Genomic DNA, 16,251 nt, shown 5'->3' on the forward strand with positions numbered 1-16,251 from the left:
CTGTTTATTGGCCACATTAACGGGGGAAAGGTTTTGAAATGATTTACCTTGGTCTCATCACCAAAAAAAAAAGGGGGGGGGGGGGGCGCAAGCATTTGAATAGGAGTGTGTAGACTTTGTCCACTATAGATCCCTCCCCTACTATTTAATGACATTGCGATATGGTCATTATAGTCTACATCTACTGGTGGCCTCAGACTTTTTCACTCTACTTTAGTCCAATTATTGAAGGTACTGAAATCGTACATGTATTTTGTATGATTTCATGGATTTAAAAAACACACACACAAAAACATTTGAGAGCATGTTGCACACACCTTCACATTTATGTAGATGGTGTTGTTCCTGCACACTTCTATGCAAACAATTACCATGTTAGTGACAGGTTCTCACTCCCTCCTCTGCCTCCTCCTCCTCTTCCTCACGCTGGGCTCCTTTGCTTCTCTTTCCAGGTGCAAACCAAAGAAGAGCACAAGCCTTGTGAACACTGACACGAGGTCTCAGATGAAGTGCTAAGAAAGCTCCGATACATCACATGAAGACACATTGAACGTGGTATGTTGTAAGAACTCTCATCATTAAGTGGCCACATAGCTGCAGCAAAAGAGTCTGATGTGTTCACTCTTGGTAGTTGCCATGTTGCGATCGTCACCCTCACGTGACAAAGTGTATTGATTGTCAGAGGGCAGAAGAAATGCTATTAAAGATTCAAAGGTCAGGTGATGTGAAGGTGGCAACCCGAGTCATCAGACACCAGCGGGGGTTGCATTACAAAAACGTAATGGCCACCCGTCAAGCAGATTAGCGAGCTTGATTTATTTATTAACTGATTTGATAGGCCGCTACGCCCCCAGCACGCCTCCAAACTGACTGACTGAATGCAGCACAAAGCTTATGCTTCACAGGTGAACTTGAAAGGAAGGAAAGATTAGGACGATGCTTGGTGTCGACTTACACAAGTGAGCCACATAAAGGATCGTCTTTTCTGTCATATTAAATGTAGTTTGGGGGGATATTAAGATCATAAAGCAGGGCTGTCCTCTTCCCCCCCCCAGGGCTGGATACAGAAGAACTGAAGGGACTACTTTGAAATTCTTTAACTTTATTTTATTCATAAAACCAATCGATCAAGCAATTGTATATTGGTTATATACTGTATGTATAATAGTAATCTTACACAACTGCCATGTCACTGATTTCTGTTGAAGGCAATAAGGCAAATAGTTACCAGGATTTTTCTGGATTTTAGGGTGGCCCTGTAGCCCACTAAAATAAATCCGCACCTGCACCTGTGCAATAGCTGAAACCCACATTCAAAACAAGCGCAAGCTGTACTAATGATGACCATTTATAAAGCAGTTACTTGAGGATCAAATGTGATGCGTTCATAAACCTTGACATAGAACAGAAAGTGGAGGAAACCATTTTTGCTTCTGAAACTGAATTATCTTTATTTACCGGTATGAAGAACGTTGTCAATGTTGTTGCAAATACAAAGGAATTTCAGTTTTTGAATGACCCCGTCTTTATATGATTCGGTTTTCGACTATTTTTTTTCATCTAAATTTTGTCCCAGTTTTCGTATATCCGCTCGTTTTTTTTCTTGCAAAAAACCCCGCGTTATTCGGCCATTCATTTCCCGGAATCGATGAGTGTTCATCTGAAGCATTTCTTAAGTTCTTTAAAAAGGGTTCAACGGATAGCAAGGTTTGTTCCACAATGCAAGCTTTTGTTAACAATGCAAGGCAATAACTGCCCTCTTCTGCTCAGCAGCTCTCAGGCAGCATCACCGTAACACATCCTGTCAAATATCAGACCTTCAAAATAAAAGCATGCAATATAATAACACAGTAGTAGTCACACTCAATAAACAAGCACAAAATAGTTTGTGTGCATGACCATGAGGCCAAAGAAAGGGTGGTGAATCTGTTATTACGCTAGTGTGTTTTTATTTTGAAGGCCTAACTTTTGACCGGCTGTTATGCCGATGTTGCTGCAACTTGTCTGTGTTGTCAAGCAGACCACGAAGCATGTTACTGCCATGAGTTGATAATAAAAGCTTGCATTGTGAAAAACGCCGTGCCGTCTGTTGAACCCTTTTCACACAATACGACAGAAAGTTCCAAGGGCCAGCCATTTGATAAAGAAAGTGTGGAAGAAGAATTCAAGGAAAAACTCATAACATAGTAGGAACATGGCTGTCCTCTTTCCCTCCTTGCTGTATATACGCCATTGGGAGTCTTCAGTAAAGATAAAAGTGATGTTAAAAGTTAATTTATCCACTTTATTTATCATTTACAATATATATATTTCACACTATTGTCTATGTAAAATGAGTTATTCTCTCTAAAATGTAATTTTTATTTTGGGGTATCTGGAACACATTAATTGGATTTACATTATTTCCTATGGAAACTATTGCTTTGGTTTTCGTATGTTTCGGTTTTAGTCAGACTTTCTGGAACGGATTAATCATGGAAACTGAGGTTCCACTTTAGTTTCTTTGCGTCTTTGGATATCTAGAAAAGCTCGATACAAAACACATTTGTTGGTAGTAGTTGTCAGGGGCGTCGCACCCATGTCGATTGCGGCTGGCGCAACTATGGGATGAACATGCTAACCCAGGAAGATTTGAAATTCGAACCCAGATCCTCAGAACTTGCTAACTCCTAGAACAATGTGCTGCCACTTCCCAAATCATGGTATCCAAATACAAAGTAGCTGTAAGCAAAAAAAGGTTGTTGGTTTTTTTTTCCTGAGCTGCTCCTGCAGTTGTGTCATATAATTAACTTTCAAGTCAATGTTGGAAGAACTGCACATAAGTAAGTCTGGAAAGCAATGTTAATCACTAAAATAAGTTGCTATAGCAATGAAAGATGCTCTACTCCTTGCATTACTTCATTTAATTATTTATTTCAAGGTAGTGTCGCATCAATGTAATTTTATCGCGCTTCTTTCAAAGTAGGTGGGTATTTTCCCTCATTTTATACACACGGGTTGATTACAAACCAAACAAGGAGTTCTGATGTGACGTTGCGTAACATGGAACACGCTTGAACCATTCAAAATCTCAATTCTGACAGCCATATAATATTAGAATAATAGAGCAGGATTATTACAAGGCCGATCCAAGAATCATCTTTGTATATAAAGCCATGGTGATGCCTGTCTGGCGCTTATCTGAAGTGGCAAACTTGCTGCTTTAATTGTTATCGTCACACCAGTGGAGTGGATGTTTTGAAATCATCCGGTTGGACGGATAAGGGCTCGCTAATTCCCCATGCTTACTGTCTGTGTCAGGCCTTATCATCTGTAGATAGCGCCTTCTTCCACAATGATTGGCGCCTTGCGGGAGGTGGAACTTTTTTGACAGGAACCACCAGCGAGGGGGAGGGGATTGTGTTCAGAGCTGAATGGCTTTTTTTTTTTGTCAACATGATTATCACATTAGACAAAATGTACATAAGACTATTTAAGCACCGTTTATGCTATTGCACCCCTAATGGGTTCTTTGGGCAAAGACTCTCGCGTTGCGGAAGAGTGTCTTGGTCCGTTATGGTTTTAAACAATTGCGTTATTCTACACGCCATGTTTACTAGGAACTAAGGACGTACATCGTCCTTAGTTCCTAGACAAGTCCTCCTCCCAAGCACTGTGGGGCAATTTAGAGAAGGGCTTGAAGATGAATGCCTCTTCTTACATACACTGGTATGAAGGTACAAGTCAATCTTCTTCCTAATAGTGTGGTTACGTTAGATATGGGTTATCAATACCCTAATAAACAATCCGGTTGGTGGTATAATATGCGTGTGGTATTGTAGTAATGAACATTTTCAGCACGAAAAAAGGCTCCCTGTGTAAATGTAACTGACTTTGAATCTTTGTAATCCAAATTTAGAGTCAAATTGTAATTCTCAGATCTTTAACTTTAACTAGGCTATTTCTCCTTTTAATTTAATGTTTTAATGCACTGCGGTGTCCAGGAAAGCAGGATCTGGGACCGAGCAATACACACTGATGAGCCAGTCCGTGGCTGGCTATTGGTTGGTTGGTTATTTTCCCCCATACAAACAATCAAGCCAGGAAATCAAGGTCTACTTACAAACAGGTGAAACATTTTGTAGCATAAAATATTCCTTGCTGTTTTTAGCCAGATTCCATCTCTTATACAGTAATGTGTTCAATTAAAGTAAATACGAAAAAAAAGTCTTAAAGTTGCTTGAAGTCGTACAGTTACAGGAGAGTTGTTATGACAACGACAGTCATAATGTTACATTTATAATAATCCAATGTTTCGAGAACAAAGTCACAGCGTTACAACGAAACAAAGTTAATGTCACGAGAGAATAAAATGCTGCAAGAAAAATAAAGATTCCGAAAATAAAGTCTACTAGTGATGGTGCTGATGTGCCAAAACGTTCACACTAACGTTGTCTTCATTTATTTCTTTATTTTTTGTTGCCTTTTTTGCCACATTTTCCTCAATTTCATCATCATATCCATCTTTTGAGAGACAGTAGTCCACAGCTTAGAAGTTATTTTACCACCCTTGGCTGGCTTTTACTGTATAGACTTTATCGACTCCCTCTGCTTCATTATAGTACATATCGTAGAAGTATTACGCAAGTACTGCTTCGCCGACTATACACACAATTCGCTCATGTTCATGCTTTAATTCAATGGACATCATCCGCTTCTTCTTCTAAGTACTCACTTTCTTAGGAACCTTGATTAGAAAAAAGACCTGCACAGAAAAACGAAAAATACGAGAACAAAACTCAACATGTAACTAACTGTGATTTCGCTGCGAGGTAACCGCGTGAACTGATGGTGGCCAGGTGTCGTGTAGTGGCGACGTGTCAGAAGCTCACGTCAAAGTCACATTTTTGCTCACAACACAAAGCAACAATTGGACCGAGCGACACCTCGTAACGCGGAAAGCATGGAAGTTGGGGCACTTGTAAATCACAGCATTGACTATGAATAATTTGCCTATGTTCGTCTATCAATGCCAGTGACGTATAGTGACAGGCTGAACAATGAAATCCTCTTCCAATAGATGGCAGAAGCTGCAATTAACCTTTGCATCCACCTGTTGCCATTCAATTTTGTGTTCAAACAAGGCAAGATTTCATAAGTCTCCATTCATTTGTGAACGAATGGAGACGAGAGCATCATTATTTTAGTGTATATACATTTTTCAACATTTTTGTACTGTGGGATATTTCTCATGTAAAATAAGTGCCTTGGTTGAATCAAGTTTTGGAAACACTGCTGTGGTCCTTTCTGAGCATTTCATTGTGCATCCACTCCAGTGTTTCCCAACCGTAAGAGCTCATCAGGTACGGTGCGGGAAATTGTCCAATGTCACTGAATTAGTTTGAACATTACTACAAATAATGTATCTTCGTTCATTTATCCATGCCTGTGACATAAAGTTACAGTCAACAATTATTGTAAATGCCCTTCAACTATATGGGAATAGTGAATCATAGTGAATCATTTTTTTGTCACGTTTTTGTATGTTGGTTTTCGCTTGAGATTTTTGCTCATGTCAACTATGTGCCTCGGCTCAATAAAGGTTGGGGCAGTACTGGTCCACTTAGAGGGGCTGGCCCTCTGACAAACCATTAGAGCAGACGTGCCTCTTTCATTAAAGTCCAGTTAGGGGGAAATGAGAGCCCGTCCCCTTTTGTCAGTACGAAAAAAAATATATATACTATTAAAAAAAAAAGAAGCCATGCGCTAAGAGGAAATAGAAGAAGGGAGTTTTTATGGAAAGACTCTGTCACGATTAGTGGGAAGAAGAAGAAGCAGCAGCAAGACCGTCAAGCTTCCCAGACAAGAGCAGACGTCCGAGTCGGTTCGACCCTACACCAGCACCACCTTCGCCACCCACCGGCACCGACACCGAGTCACCGGGTCTGCACCCGGCCGCGCGGTACCGACGGACACCTCTGCTGCCTGCGCACACGCTCACTGAGCGATTACAGAGGGAGAAAGAGAGAGAGCAGGAGAGAGAGAGAGAGCGAGAGAGAGAGAGAGAGAGAGAGAGAGCGCTCGTAGTTCTCCATGACATTGTGGAGACTCCCAGCGTGTACTGTAGATGACTTTTTTCCCCTCCCAGCGGCGTCCTCTGCTAAATTGCGCTCCTGGATTTTAAGTGCGCGCTCGAGCGACTGTCTCTCGTCCAGTCAGTGCTGCGCTGTCCCGTCCGGACCCGGAGCCCGACCCCGACCCACCGGCGGACCTGCTCCTCGCTGCTCGTAACCTTCCTCCACGTTCGCCACAGACGGATGCGTTTTCTGGCGTCTTAAAGTAAGTAGCAGCGAGCGCGTGCACGTCGGCTTTGACAGTAGTTTTATTTGTATTTTATGAATTATGATTCTTTTTTTTTTTTTTTTGCTGAATTACATACGCTTGTGACGCGCGCACCTCTCAACAAAGTTCCAGTTGCGGTGAGGATCAGCTCGTTAAATCGCTGTTGATGGTGTGTTTGGAGTTAGGCTCATCGCGTCCACATGCAGGCGCACACCTCAACGTTTACAGCCCGCTAAACATACTTTATTGGACGCGCGCACACACACAAAAATAAGTTTTTTGTGCTCGACTCGGATTAGTATGATTGCTTGGCTTTATGAAGGAGTAATATAAACTGACACTCCAGAAATGTCTTTTGAAGTGGAATCACCTTTTAAAATTGGAATTTTATCCTATCAATAAAATAAGGACAAGCACAGTGCAGTCAAGCTTTGTGGATAAATTGGAGACCACTTTAAACACATCGGGGCAGTGATTATTATTTTTAATTATTTTTTTTTTTGCCCCCCCCCCCCCCCCCCAATCATCACTTTATATAATTTCGCATTCAATTTAAAGTCTTGATCCTGAGTTTCAAGTCAGATATTGTAAGCAATTATGAATGCATAATAATTGAGAAGATGTCACGCGGACCAAAAGTAATGGCAGAAACGTAAACTAGTATTTCAGTGTTGGCCCTCGCAGGCTTTATAAAATGTATTTTTTCTACTTGTAAAGTATGTATTTGGCATAATTTATTTGAACTATAGTGTTTAGTCTCATATGTTCACTTCAACTTGTTGCAGGCTGAGTATTAATACTGTTACCTTAATTCAAAATTCTAAAGTCAACTTTGACTGGCTGCCACCTTGGAAATAAAATTGTATGTATAGATTTTTTTTCAAACGATAAAGGTCTACGTCATACCTATTGAAAATTAATTGACGATCAGTGTCCCCAAAATCCCCAAAGCAGTCTTTATTGCATGTACACTCACTGATATTACAACACACACAATTACTTTTAAACAGCAAATCCACCCTGAATTTCAATCACTTAATTTTAAATGCTGTTTATGTCGTTAAAGAGATTAAGATGGTGGCATAACAAAAAACAATTAAATGTAAATTATGAATTTAAATGGATTTTTAACTCTTTTTGCAGCATGTCATCCTAAAAGTTCCCTTAGAGCGATTAAAACATTCAATTCAAATTTAATAGGATACATTTAGAGCTTGTGAAAGTTTTTTTTTTTTTTTTTTTTTACTTTTACAGTGAAAATGGTTTTAGTGTAATCCAAATATTAGTCCCATTGCCCCCTCCTCCTGTGGCCACGGTCAATGAAGTTGTCCTGTCTGGCCTGTTGCTCTCTTGGGACTTAGCGTTGGCTTAATCCGCTCAGAGAGAGGTGAGTGCTCGCATGTGGACCCACGATTACACACTGAGGACTCTGTCAGCCAAGCACTGTAATCTCAGGGACCCCGTGCAAGCACCCCACACTCCCCCCCACCACCCCACCCCACACACACATGCAGATGCGCATGCATCGATGAAAAGCATACCCTAACACTGTCCTGATTACTTTTTGTTTCGCCCCTTCTCCCTCCGGACAAATCATGCGGGATTTTGAACGCTGATTCACAAAACCAACAATGACAACACACACTTGCCCCTCTCAGAGAGGGATTAGAGGGTCACGTGTCCTGGTGATTGGCCGGGGCATTGAGCCGATTGTCAGGGCACTTTGCTGTACACTAGGGGCTCAGTGAGGCTTTACTTAAAGGAAGGACTCACAGTGTGTGCGTGTGTGGCATGATCAGCGTGTGGAATGCCTGCAGCATAGGTGGTAATATTTGTAATACTTTTTTTTTTGTTTTGTTTTTTTTAATTTGGGGATTAGCCCCCCTAAATGTGTCTCATCCATCTTGTCTCTTTTCTTGGAAATATCACAGGAGAAAATATGCCAAGTGTACCACACAGATATGTAATCCTGAAGAAGAAAAAAAGGCATTTCATGATTCTGTCCTTATGGAAAACCAGATCTATGAAAACATTTAGCTTCAGAGAAACATCAGAGGCGCTCATGTTTAAGCAAATAATTCAGCAGCCCCCTTTGCTACGCTTTAAAGTATTTTTTTCCCCCTCCTCCAATGGTGTTTCAAATATTTTAGAAGAGGTTTTGCAGAGTTTGCTCAGTTAACCATCAGTAGAACGCTCATTTGCAGACTGCAGGTTGGCAAAGATGTGGCGAGAGATATCTAAGTACAGTAATTGGAGTTCATTCCGCTTTGGCTAAAAGGACAAGGTGATTCAGCAGTCAAGTAAATCAAATCATGAAAAACAGGTAGACCTCCAATAAAATAATTTGCGAAACATGTTACAACAAAGGTCATTTTTAAGATCTTTTGACCGACAAATACAAATTTGCCACTGGCTGTGTTGAAGCAGACGAAAAGTTTCTTATTAACTCAAGGGCTTGTTATGTAGTTTGTTACACAAGGCCAGCCCGCCTTTTATGCTTTTGTGCCCATAATTTAATTATTATTGCACTAATGAAATTAGAGAACTCAGAGTTGACTTCACTTTTTATGCATCTTTTTGCCTATATTTATACTGGCAGCACCTTCTTTTAAAACTTTAAAACAACAAATCCAATAAATAACAGTCTTGGGGTAGTTTATGGTGAAAGCATATATTTGAAAATGTCCTGATTTTTGCATAATTATGCCAAGTATTGTGTCTCTGAAGGGTAATTAGCACTGATGCTCAGCAGCGTTCTGTGTGTGTGTGTGTGTGTGTCTGAGTGTGTGGTGGTGGGGAGCTTGTTCACTGGGGTGTTAAAGATCACAGCGGAATACATGAGCCTTTGATGTTTAATTGTATTGTAAAACACACTTAAGAATATTTTCTAAGTTGATTTTTGTTTTTGGTTGCTTTGTGCTTTGTGTTTGCTGCCTCTCTTTGTGTGTGTGTGTGTGTGTGTGTGTGTGTGTGTGTGTGTGTGTATATATATATTGTCTCTGTTTAAACAGGAATATTTATGCCTTTGTTTTTTAGTCTCACTTGTGTGAGGTTCTTTCTGGTGTATATTGAAAAAAAAAATGTGTCGTCGTCTCTCTTCTCATCCTGAAAAAGGGTGTTTGAGGGCTAAAAAAAAATGGAAATCAAATCATATTTCTTCGTTAATCACACCGCCAATTTTATTTTATTTTTTTCCTAAAATGACGCGGTAGTGATGTCGTAATGAACACGGCAATCTAGTTGAACAGGACGTCCTGCCTCCTCCTTCCTGTTTCCTGTTTCCTGCCTGGCCTGTCGGTCACGACGGCGGCGGCAGCGGCAGCCTGCTGGGTGGTCCGCAGGCAGCCGCACGCTGACCACACAATGGTATCGTCAGCATTAGCCCACCTAAAGAGACACCCGAAACACCTCTCACCGTGCTTGAGGCCGGCTCCTTGAAATATTTGGATAGGGAGAGGAGGAGGGAGCTGTTGGACTGTGCATGATAAGACAAAGGAAACATTTAGAGTAGAACAAAGTTTGTACATTTCTCTCTAAATATTGGACAGTCTCTGTATCCAGGTTTAAATGTGGTTGTTTTTTTAATTGAGCTCGCGCTACTTAACGTCCTCAACACTCACCTTAACCATTTGGCTGCCTTCCTGTGAAATTAAACATTTAATTTAAAGATTGTGAGAAAGGCCACATGCTGTCTTGGACTACAACAGGTGTGTTTGTCGTGTTTAGATATGATGAGCTTGTATTGTGTCGTGCTCAAATCTGTCCATGCATGAAGTGAGCCATAGGCATCCCCCATGATAAAACACAACAGGCCCACCTGTGGCAACTTTGAACATGTTCTCCTTAATGTGGTCCAGATTAGGACTACACCCAGTATGGGAAAAACAAATACAAGAAAAGAGATCTAGAGAGCGGTTAAAAAAAAATGTTTTCCAGTCACTATAATTTATCATTGTCACATCTGCGACACAGCGGAGTCATTGGGTAGCATATAGTTCGGCGAGACACATAGAGGTGGCTCTGTGCACGAGCGCGCATCCATCTGAAGCCTCTCCTCCGCTCTGCCACAATCTTCACCGCCGCTGCTCCCGCTATCGAGTATTTTTAGTCGATCTTGTGTTGACACATGGATCCAAGAGGGAAAAATTACTCAAGTTTGAGCTTTTCTCCCGCCACTGTCTCACAAATTCTCTCCCCAAAAACTCAACAGTAAATCTCTTCCCACTGTGATGCACAATATTACAGCGCTAGTTCACATCACATTCGAATGCTTCGTCTCTTAACATCGTATTAGTTGAGGCATTTCTGAGAATGAACATGATTCGTCTCGAACAAGAGGCTACCACCTGCCAAAAACCAAACCAGCGTTCCTTTCCACTGTCATCTGGGCCGTTCCCACACTGGAGGCCAGCCTGTGAAAGACTTCACAGCACAGGGTACTCGCATGGCCCAAGAGAAAGGGAAACTTTACAGTACTACAACGCCCACGCCTTATCTCTCCCTTATTTTTGGTCTGGCACTTGACTGTGATGCATGCCTTTTTTCCAAAGTGCAGCTCATGATGTCATTAATTTTATTCATACTATATGGATGCGTTGTCCGGAGGAGTGGGGGCAGGAAGAATGGAGAGGAACAGGAAGATCAAGAGAAAGGAGAAGAGATGGTGTTGCGGAAGGAGATTTTCAGTGGAGTAGCATGTATAATGAATGAGGGGGGCACTTTGTTTGAAAGTCCACCCCAGCGCTTCACTTCAAGCCTTGCTGGCCAGAGTGGGGGCCTCTCTCTCTCTCTCTCTCTCTCTCTCTCTCTCTCTCTCTCTCTCACGCTTACTTGCTCTCTTTAGAATCTCTGTGAGATGCTTTCACCTGGCTGCAGTTCGACCCGGTGGAAAAACTAATAACCTTGTAGGAGAACGCTCAGAGAGAGAGAGAGAGAGAGAGAGAGAGAGCTGACAATGGAGCGAGGGTCGGGTGGAAAAAGGGTGAGGAGTGGGTGAGAGAGAGGGAGAGAGGAAAGAGGTAGTGTGTATAGCGCCCAGACGATACTGAGGAGAATACTGGCACCCGGCCCACACTTCCTAAATAGTGCTCTCTACAGAAATAGCTCAGCCTTGATATTGACTTTTGTCTGCCGCTTGTGTGTGTATGCTCAATAGAGTGACACTTCCATTGTTTAGTAAGATTTCTTTCCACTTTGGTAGTTAACTTTTTGGCACTGCGTGTGTTTGTGTGAGCAAGGCGGGGGTGGGTGGGCGTCACCTCGAACATGTGGGATAAAAATGGCCTCTTGACTTATTTTTGGCCCTGTGCTGTCCTCATAGTTTTAAAAATAGCCAAAGAAGTGTGGGAGATACCTGCTGTTGCTCCAGCTTCGCTCCCAGGGCCTCCTCGCCGCATCCATCCGCCGCCGACTCGCTCCGAACGGCCCCCTTGGGAGCCGCGCAAACAGGATGAGGGTGTGAGAAAATCAGTGACTGGGGAAGAAAAAAAAACTGTCAGGGTAAAGGAAAAATAGGGACACACACAGGCTACAAAGATGTTACAGCAACAGAAAAGCAAATCCTCATGTAGTGGCAGGGTGTGTTTACAACTTAACTTCATGGGTACTAGGCCTTTATACTTTGTTTATCATTTCACTACAATAAATAATGATGCCTGATATAAAATAATATATAATAATATATTCTAATACATTGTACATCAAGTGAAACTACAGTTTAAAACAAAATAAAAAGGGCTGCAATAGAAAGCACGAAGATCGTTAATGTTAATCATCAAATCAGTAACAATATGCAGCCGACCTATTTGCGACATTTGAGTTGCAGGCATGAAGACTGCAAATGAATCCCACAGCTGGTTAGAGGCTGCTGTTTTGGTTAGCAACACACATTGACTTATTAATGTCCATGCGTGAACAATGGTGTCAGTCAGTGAGTGTCAGCGGTAATAATAGTTACCACCGGTTATTTGTTTTTTTCTCAGGGGTTCATGGGCTATTCTATTTGAGCTTATTTATGTATTTTTATTTGAGAAACACCATTAATTATAATGGAGCCCACTATTTGAAGAAGTATGGTACTTTGACTCGGCATGCGAGGTCACAGGGTGGTTTTCTCTCCTCACTGCCATCTGCACGCCGAGGTGTTAATTTTGCTTCTGCATCTCGGGCATGTGTCATGTGAGCAGCGTCAAAAGTGTTAACTTTCTCTCTTCGCCTCGTGTGTTTGGAGTGCGTGACAAACGGCTCAATAAAAAGAAAAGAGTTTGAGGGAAAGTGTGACAATTCTTTTTTCACATATGCTGTCATTTAGAAGACATTTCTTTTGTTATTTTTAAGATTGCATACGGTACATGCTATTTTTGCTCTTTAAATGAGTGGCACTCAGCAGCTGGGCCCCCCAAAATCGATGGCCAATAATCATATTAAGAGTTGGCATGAGAAAAATAAATATACAGACTGAGCGAGAGAGAGAGGCAGAGGCAGGAATCTGTGAAAATCATTAGTGCCCTTGGTGTTTTTCACACAGTCAGAGAGAGATAATTCTTTATTTCCAATGCACCCCTCCATTTCTCCTCTGTGTCTGTGAGGAGAATTGAGCTGCCTGTTATTAATGTGCTTTTGACAGCTTAATTTGATAAGCGGGCTACTTGTTAAAGAAGTCTTGGATTGTTCTCATAGAAAGAGCTCACTTTTTTTCTTCGTCTTCTCCCATGTTCTTCAAAATGCTGCCCGTCGATGACCCACTTCTGAGAGGTGGTTGAAAAACAAGGAAGAGCAGTGTAAAATCCACAGGGAGAAGGAATGAGAAGAAGGCAAAGAGAGGGTAGCGCCAAAGGAGAGAGTGAAAAGGGATAGTATGTGGGAAGTTAACGCAAATGTTTTTTTTCTCCCCTCCCTCTCTTCTTACCGCCTCCTCACTCGCCTTCCTCAACCATCTTAGGCTCCTCTTCCCTAATCAAGGGGAAAATGCTTGGAACGATAACAGGGATTTGCTCTCAGCGCTCAGCAGCTCCCCTTGGTTAAGTACACATGTAATACATTGTTTATTTGATATAATGCACAACAGGAGCCGCAGAAGCCAGCGCTGTGCCGCCTGCTGCCACCACCACTGCACACGCGCGCGCACACACACGCACACAATAGGACTATGAAGAGTACTTGCAAGATCAAGTCAATTTTATTTTTATAGCCCCAATTCACAGCAGATGTTATCTCAAGCCACTTAATACAATGACCAGGTCAAGATCCACACTTCTCCTACATTATATAAAGTATAATCTGTGAATACTAGACAACCTCAAGTTTCGTATCATTCAGTTTTTGACAAATTCTTTCATCTAAATTTTGTCCGAGTTTTCATACGTGCTCGGTTTTAATACCAAAAAAAAAAACATATGACTGGGCCTTTCATTTTCTGGAATCGGTAAGTTCTGTGAATAGGGTTCAACAGATGGCAAGGCATGTGGTACAATGCAAGCTTTTGTTAACAATTCAAGGCAATAACCCTCCCGGTCTGCTCTGCAACACTCAGACAACATTGGTGTAACACATCCTGTCAAAAGTTAAACCTTCAAAAGAAAAACATGTGGTATAGTAACGGTTTTACCACGCTTTCTTTGGTCATGTGGTGGTTTCAGTTACACTCAATATATAAGTACAAAATAGCTTTAGTGCGACTATTAAGCCAAGAGAAAGTTTGGTGACACTGTTATTCTATTTATGTACTTTTATTTTGAAGGCTTGACTTTTGACAGGATGTGTTGCGCCGATGTTGCGCCTACTTTCCCTGGTGTTGCCGAGCAAAGTGGGAGGCCTGTTATTGCCTTGAGTTCTTAATAAAAACTTGTTTAGCCATCTGTTGAACTCTTTTTACACAATACGACAAAAAGTCCAGAGTGCCAGCCAAATGATAGAGAAGCAAGAAAGACGACAGCATATTAGTTGGAAAATGGCTCCCCTCTGCGCTGTATAAGCCATCAAGAGTCAATTAACTAAAGTAAATGTAAAAGTGAAAAATGTTCATTCATCCATTTCAATAGCCATTTATGTTTTCTTTGTTTAGAAGTACAGTTATTCTTGATAAAAAAAATATTTTTTATTACTATTTTTGTGTGTCTGAAATGGATTAATTGGACTTACATTACGGTATTTGTGATGTGGAATATTGCTTTGTTTTTCGTACGATTCGGTTTTAGTCAGACTTTCTGGAACGAATTAATCACAAAACCCGAGGTTCCACTGTCTGTATATAAGAAAACCAACTGAACCCCACATGAGCAAGTAATTGGCGACGGAGGCAAGGAAAATGTCCCTCTAAGGAAGAAACCTTGAACAGAACACAGGCTCTGTGGGGCGACTGTCTGCCTCAAGAGTGAGAGATAGAGTAGAGAGACAGGACACGGGGGTTGACGAGACTGGGGAGAGATGAGAGAGCAATGGGCACAACAACAGCCGTACCTACAATAGTAATCATATGTGCAGACACATGCAGCGTGATCGTGCGCAGGTATGTGCAAACACACGTGTTCACACACTCCAGCGTGCAAGTTCCCACACAGAGCTGTGATGCAGGTCACTTGCAGTGAGGGGTGAACACAGTGAGAGAAAACGGTATGGAATCAGAGGGGCGGTTAAGTGTGCGTGATATTACTGTGTGTGTGTGGGGGGGGGGGGGGGGGGGGGGGTTGGCTAGCATTCTCAGGCCTTCTTTGGGTCAGAAGGCGAGGGGATTTTTAGGGGAAGGAATTGAGTGATATGAGAAAAATAAATGAAGGGGAGGAGAAAGAGGGAGAGGGGTTGTGTGTTGTGCCCACTCGTCGCTTGTTGTGAGTTTGTGTGGAAAAAGCTTGCGAAAGGGGACATGCTCTGCTATCATTAGCCGGGGGCGGCGGTGGTGGAGCACTGGGAGGGGGCAAGCGAGGTTATGTGAACGATGCAGCTGTCCTCGTAGCGGAGGGATTTGAGTGCTCCTGATGATGATGAGGATGATGATGAAGATGATGGTAGTGGCATTGGGGGAAGTCCAGGCAGCCAGGTCGTCCGCTGAACCAGAAGCAGAAGATGAAACCTTGTGAACCGAACGCAACTCTTCTCGCCCCTCCACTCTCGCCCTTTACTTCCCAAATAGGAACAATAAATAAGTAACGATTGATGTTTGATGGCGAAGATAGGAGTGCCAAAGAGACAAAGATGAGTAAAAAGGAAACAGTCATGATTTATACATACAGAGTGGGGGACAATTTCCTCCCCACCATTTGTGAATTTCTCTGATGCTTGTAAAGAAATACATTGGACACACCATTAGGTACCCCAGCACAATTCAACACTCATTGACATTGAATACAGTCATAGCCAAAAGTTTTGTCAGTGACTCAAATGTTGTATTTAACTAAACTAAATTTTAAATACTATTTTTACATTCTTTTGTATCCTGAAAAAAACAATAACACACATTTTGTCCTCGCTGCCCGATGAAAAGCATGCACTGTATCTTCAAATTGTATGCCTTTTTTGTAATAATAATAATAAAAAAAAAAACATTCCAACATGGTATTGATTGAACAGCAACAAAATACTTTATCACAAGTTTCAAATGATGTTTATTGGCATGCGAGAGATCTGCTTCCTCATTGGCAGGCATACGAGTTTCATATTGAATGTTCCGCCAAATATGGAATATTCTTGAATAAATTGTACAGGTGTACCGAATAAAGAGTCAGACAAAAGTCATACTTTTATAGTGATAGTGTTCATCTTCACACAGTAAAATAAGCAAAAGAAGAAACTGACTTTTTGTTTAGGGATTTCCGCTGTAACTTGGATACAATTCCATAAATCACCCAAATGTGTTCAACGCTTCCTCCCCGCGTCCTCTTTCTTGTGTTTCTTTGCGAACGAGTCAGATCCACATAGCGAAGAACGTGGCTGCAG

The 16,251-nt window shown here is 41.8% G+C and overlaps 1 protein-coding gene across 10 annotated transcripts in view; it reads left to right on the forward strand.

The window, feature by feature from the left end:
• Positions 1 to 459: 459 nt before the first annotated feature.
• Positions 460 to 16,251, forward strand: part of mef2cb (myocyte enhancer factor 2cb) — a 78,186-nt gene continuing 62,394 nt past the window's right edge. For 8 of the 10 annotated variants that reach the window (XM_061672263.1, XM_061672270.1, XM_061672268.1 and 5 more), the window contains exon 1: positions 5,766 to 6,318. The gene's annotated coding sequence lies outside the window, so the exon portion shown is untranslated. Of the gene's footprint in view, positions 556 to 5,764; positions 6,319 to 16,251 lie in introns of those variants that run through there. The other 2 variants (XM_061672264.1, XM_061672273.1) reach the window with 2 other exon arrangements.

The sequence above is a fragment of the Phycodurus eques genome, chromosome 3 (genome assembly GCF_024500275.1).
Source record: "Phycodurus eques isolate BA_2022a chromosome 3, UOR_Pequ_1.1, whole genome shotgun sequence".
Taxonomy (NCBI): Eukaryota; Metazoa; Chordata; class Actinopteri; order Syngnathiformes; family Syngnathidae; genus Phycodurus; species Phycodurus eques.